Source organism: Pan troglodytes, chromosome 5 (genome assembly GCF_028858775.2).
Source record: "Pan troglodytes isolate AG18354 chromosome 5, NHGRI_mPanTro3-v2.0_pri, whole genome shotgun sequence".
Classification (NCBI taxonomy): domain Eukaryota; kingdom Metazoa; phylum Chordata; class Mammalia; order Primates; family Hominidae; genus Pan; species Pan troglodytes.
In genome coordinates this window covers 22129489-22135607 of record NC_072403.2, presented here as the reverse complement: position 1 = coordinate 22135607, position 6119 = coordinate 22129489, and the positions used below count along the sequence as shown (strand labels likewise).

Below are 6119 nucleotides of genomic sequence, written 5' to 3'. Positions count from 1 at the left end.
TTGATTTCAGGTTTTTAAGACCCCAGAGCATGTAGGCTGTCTACAGGTGGACTAACGGAGGGGTTTACCTTCACCTGAAGACACAGCCTGGGCCACAGAGGTCGTGGAATCCCCACCGCAATGGCAGGCCATGGCTGGGATCTTACTCCTTATAGAGCCAACTCCAGATATTAGTAGAAACCCTTTTATTCCAGTCCCCCACACCCCATTTTAATTCAAGATATGTCCTTTGTTTAAAAATAACACAATGGGGGCAGGTTCCTTGACCTGCTATTGCTTTTCCTTGACTAATCAAGAATCTTTAACACATGGGCAACCCAGTGGGAGCACCCAAGACAGAGTAGAGACACGGGGTGTTGAGAATGCTGCTGAGGAAAGAGCAAAGTCTCCTGCAGTACAATACAGAAGCCTCAGCCTGCTTTGCAGTGGGCATCACAAAAGGCTCTGAGATGCTCTCAGAGAAGCTGCTCTTTCAGTTGCTGCTTAAGGGTCTCAATGGCCAGACCTAGCTTAAGAAGAAAGAAAACAATAACTCTAGGCCAGTGCAGTGCCTCAAGCCTGTAATCCCAGTACTTTGGGAGGCCAAGGCGGGTGGATTGCTTGAGGTCAGGAGTTTGTGACCAGCCTGGCCAACATGGCGAGACCCTGTCTCTACCAAAAATACAAAAATTAGCCAGGCATGTTGGCCACACTTATAATCCTAGCTGAGTAGCTAGGATTATAAGTGTGGCCAACATGCCTGGCTAATTTGGAGGCTGGGACATAAGAATTCATTTGAACCCGGGAGGCAGAAGTTGCAGTGAGCTGAGATCGCCCCACTGCACTCCAGCTTGGGTGACAGAGCGAGGCTGTCTCAAAACAAACAAACAAACAAATAAACAAACACTCTAGCGTTTTAGAAAAATGAACTGATTATAGATTCATAATGGGATAGGGAAAATGAGGGTGTTTGGAAAACAGTACAAATTTTTTGAGGTCGATGTCGGAGGTCACTGTCAGAGTGTAGACCATTCATGTAGACCATGAATCTGAACCAAATCCCAGAGTGAGAAACCCTCGGCCTATCCTTCTCCACAATGCTCGCCTTAAATGACTTTTTAGTTAAACCATCTGGGGGTTGGGGGGTGAGTGGGACAAGAAGGGAAAAGAAAAGACGGGGATGGGGTTGTGAAGTAGCCTGCTGTGCCATTTTAGTGTCAACATCTCAACTCTGCAGGTTGTTCGTGTTAAGATTCTGTGAAGCTACTCAAACAGATTCATGTGGCAATAAATTAAATATTTCAACTTTCTTTCTCTTTGGTTTTTTTCTTGTGGCTGAACTGATGGCAAGCTGGGGTGGGGTGTGTGACTGAGTAAAAATAGGCTGCTAGAAAAGCCCAGATATCTGTTGTAAACCAGAGTACACTTTTTATCAACAAATGCTGATTTCTGGGGAGGCAAGGCCTGGGTGTTAATGTTTAACACTCCGGGAATTAAATAGGCAGTTTGGTTGTGACCTGGAATTTACTGCTGTCCTTTCAACCCTCAAGCAAATTAAGGAGAAACCTGCTGGACTTGCATCGTCAGTGGGAAAAAAGTAAAACACTGTCCAATGCCAGAGGGAGTCACCTTTTCAAAAGAAAGGGAAAATATCCCATCTACTGGTTGGTTGGTTGTCCTCTTCGAGTTCCATTTTTAAATGTTTACTTCACTTTATTCATGTTAAAAAAGAAACAAACAAAAGCCTCAAAAAAGGGGAGAGGGGAGGGAGGATGTGGTATAGGAAGGTAAAAGGGAAACTTTATAAAGAGATACATCAACCAATTGCAATATGTAAGTCTTATTTTAATCTACATTGAAATGACATATAAAAATAAATGAGGAAATAATACAAAGAAAAGCTGTTTTTGAGGCAATGGGCAAATTTGGACACTGACGATATTAGAACATATCAAGGAATTAATGTTGGGTTGTTTGTTGTAATAACAGATAATAGTTATGTTTTCAGAAAGAGTCCAAATCTTTTAGAGATGCATAGAAAATAGTTTTAGATGAAATTATATAATATCCTGGATTTGCTTCAGGGTAACCCCGGGGAAGAAGGGTGGTCAGGAAATGGCTGGAAATACACATCCAATGAGATTGGCCATAAGGGGATAATTGTTCAAGCTGGGGGTTCATTATACTATTCTTTCTCCTTTTGTATGAGAAATATTTTGACATATTCCATAGTTTGAAATATTCCATATTAAAAAGTTAAAGGGAAAGCCCCGTGAGATCAGGCTGTGATCTCAAACAGCAGAGCTGCCTTGACTAGAAGCCTGCCATCACTGGAGAAGTATCCGCAAAAGCCTGAGAAAACCTCCTCCTTTTAAAATTGCTTTTGTGTTATTCCCATGAACTCACTGTCTTGGACCAGAAGCAAACCATGAACAGTCCTTTTTTCAATCAATTCAAAGAAAATATGGTAGGAAGGAACTGAGCAGAAGATGAATGTAAATGAAAGGGAAATAAAGCATGACAAAGGCAATCTATAGCTAAGATGAAGATATTAAGTGCACTAGACTGCACAGCCAGCCATGTGCAGCCTGCTATGCCCAAGACCCCAGCAGTTATCTCAACAAGAGCCACTGTTCATGATATCTAGGCCAGGCCTTTGTGATGTTTGTGTCTTTGGACTGGTGTACCTTGGTATGTCATAAAAATCCAGATGTTTTTGCTTCCTGATTGAAATAATTCTTTTGCAACGGATTTTGTGGCAAGTTTTCTGAACAAGTACTATATATTTAAGTGGTTTACTGGAAAACAGCAAATGTGTCCTTCATGTCTTTGAAATACATAGGAAGCATTGGGTCAGGCCCCTTTTTATAGAATGACATCTTGAGGAAGATTCAGTTACATCTTTGGGTGATGACTCCAGGCTGCTTACAAAGGAGTGAGAGGGTTTTATCTCTATGTCAGGTAAGCAGAATAACAAGACAATAAAAGCTCAGGAAAGCCAAGGCTCCTGGGAGATACTGAACTTAAAGACCAGATTTGAAGAGCTAATGCTAAACAGAAACCGAGGAGCGAGTCACAACCTGGAGCACCAAGGACTGCTGCTAAAGAAGTTTCGAAGTAGTATTGTTTCTGTCTTAATTTGCAGGCTTGATCTCCTCAAAATGAAAAAGGAAAGATGGAGAGACAGAAAAGAAGAGAAAAGGAAAGACGGCCGTCGACTCATGAATGCCTATGAGAGGAAGGCAGTATGTCCCATCAAAGGCTTTGATGCTGCATCTTGACTTTTCTCCAAATCACTTCTCCAGTTCACTCCATCTACCACTTTCCTTCACCAAAATAAGCCTAAATATACTTCTTCTTCTACTATTTTTTTTTTTTTTTTTTGACACAGTCTCACTCTGTTACCCAGGCTGGAGTGCAATGGCGTGATCTCGGCTCACTGCAACCTCTGCCTCCCAAGTTCAAGTGATTCTGCTGCCTCAGTCTCCTGAGTAGCTGGGATTACAGGCACCCACTATCATGCCCAGCTAATTTTTGTATTTTTGTAGAGACGGGGTTTCACCATGTTGGCCAGGGTGGTCTCAAACTCTTGACCTTAGGTGATCCACCCACCTTGGCCTCCCAAACTGGTAGGATTACAGGTGTGAGCCACCATGCCCGGCCTCCAAATATACTTCTAAATGAAAAAAGCAAACTGCTCCTTGAGCTGGCACTAGTGGGTAGTTTGAAAAAAATGGATGGGGAATTCAAGAATATAATTCTACTTCTCTTGGCATCTGGAGAAAAGATGTACCTGTATTATTTTTTAAGGTTCTTTAATTTTAAAAATAAACTTTTAATCTTACAGTTGTTTTGGATTTACAGAAAAATTATGATAGTGCAGACAGTCCTCATATGCCCCACACCTACTTCCCCCTATTATTTTTTTAATATGAAAAGACATTCATTATTCTGACTTTACTATATAACATGTTAGTGAACACCCCAGATTGCATTTTCTCAAATGGCAAATGAAGAACATTTCTCTTTGATTCCCCCGAGTACCTCAGTCATCTGCCTTTTAGAAGATCTGGTTTCTTGCAACATCTTTAATACTGTCCATGAGAATACCAACAGCGTGTAATACTAAAGAACATTTTGCTAAGTTGTTCTATCATGGGTCTTTGCTCAAGGTGTTCACCTTTTTCTTCCAGTCTGGTTTTCAGCAGTTGATCTTGTATTTCTTCATTATTGTGCCCAGGATCTGGCTGAAGGATGGGTTTTGTGTGTTCATAGGGAATGTCCACAGGAGAGTGGTAGCAGGCTCACTTCCTGCCATTGGAAGTCACAGCAAGCTCTATTTTGCAATTATAGTCATCAGGTAGAGAAGAATACATAGATTTATAACACACACGGTATAAAGCTCCATTTTGCATTGGAAATAAATGTTTCAAGACAATTTGCTTTACTGTCCTCTATTTTACTGCTGCTACAGCCATGGGGTATTGAGATGCTTATCAGGTAGTATAAACATCTTCGAAAAAGATGTTTTGAAGAGAGAATGCTTTGAAAATCTGCTTCTAGGCACACCAGTTTTCATCATTTCGCAGCTCCTCACCTCAAGTCCACCCACTTGTTGCCCCCAATATTAACATCTTACGTTTGTGCGGTGCATTTGTTACAATTAATGAACCAACATTGTTACTATTCACTAAAGCCCATAATGGATTCACATTTTCTCCGTTTTTACCCAACGTATTTTTTCTGTTCCAGTAACCCATCTAGGATCTTACACTACATTTAGTTGTCATTTGTTCTTAGGTGCCCCTTGGCTATGACAGTGTCCCTGACTTTCCTTGTTTTTGATGACCTTGATGGTTTTGAGGAGTCCTGGTCAGGAATTTTGTGGAACTTCCCTTAATTAGAATTCAACGGATGTTTCTCTCATGATTAGGCTAGGGTTATGGGTTTTTGGGAAGAAGCCCTTTAACTCTTTCATCTTAGTGTCTGAACATCAGATGTTTGTTCCTTTGAATCTCTTCAAAGCCAAATGGCTTTGGGCAGCACAAAATACTCTGGGCACGTGTTGCTCTGTCTCCCTGCACATTTATTTGCCTTCTAGCACCTTTTGCTGTTTACTCTGCTAAAGAGTAGAAACATATTTAAAAACTGGGAATGTACTTGGCAATAGCATCTGAAAGGTGTATATGAAACTCAAGTCTAATTATAGTTGTTATACAGGGAGATTTAAAAAATTAAACATCAGTAGTTGATTATTTTAGTCACACACATGTATGGTACATAAATTCTCTTTCCCTATCAAATAGGAGATCTAGATTTTTTTTTTCTGAGATAATTTGTAGCTTTTTCCATTTATAATTCTAGTTGCTACAAGAATCAGCATCATCTTTAGCAAGAGGGATTCATTATTAGAAAATTTAATAACATAATCCTTCATATTAAGACAATTAAAGAGAAAAAGGTCATATAATCATCTTCACAGAAGTAGATAAGGCACCTGATAAACTTAACACATAAAATATACATTGATGACTATTTTGTTTTTTAAATACATATGATTATATATAATTACATATATCATTATATATGGTTATATATGGTACATCATTTATTGAAATATATAATGTATACTTTATATTCATGTGATTTTTAATATGTTATATATGTGATTATATGTGTGTGTGTGTGTGTGTGTATACTTTAGCTCAAAAGCTGGCATCTTATTTAACGTGATTACACTGGAGACTTTCCATTAAAGTGAGGAACAAGACAAAGGATAGCCATGATCTCCACTGCTATTTAATACTGGGCTGGAGGTCCTAGTCTATACAATTAGATAAGAACAAGCAATTAGAAGAATAGAAATTGGAAAGAAAGAGGTATAACTATCTCTGTCAAATCAATGTCAATATGTAGATGAGGGGTGTCCAATCTTTTGGCTTCCCTGGGTCACACTGGAAGAAGAAGAATTATCTTGGGCCATACATAAAATACACTAACAACAGCTGATGAGCTAAGAGGAAAAAAATTGCAAAAAACTCATACTGTTTTAAAAAAGTTTACAAATTTGTGTTGGGCTGCATTCAAAGCTGTCCAGGGCCCTGTGTGGCCTGCAGGCTGCAGGTTGGCTTTAAGCTTGG

General features: G+C 39.6%; 1 pseudogene; it reads right to left on the bottom strand.

Moving 5' to 3' along the window:
- Nucleotides 1-4028: 4028 nt before the first annotated feature.
- Nucleotides 4029-5446, bottom strand: LOC107975257 (large ribosomal subunit protein mL42-like; annotated as a pseudogene).
- Nucleotides 5447-6119: the final 673 nt, after the last annotated feature.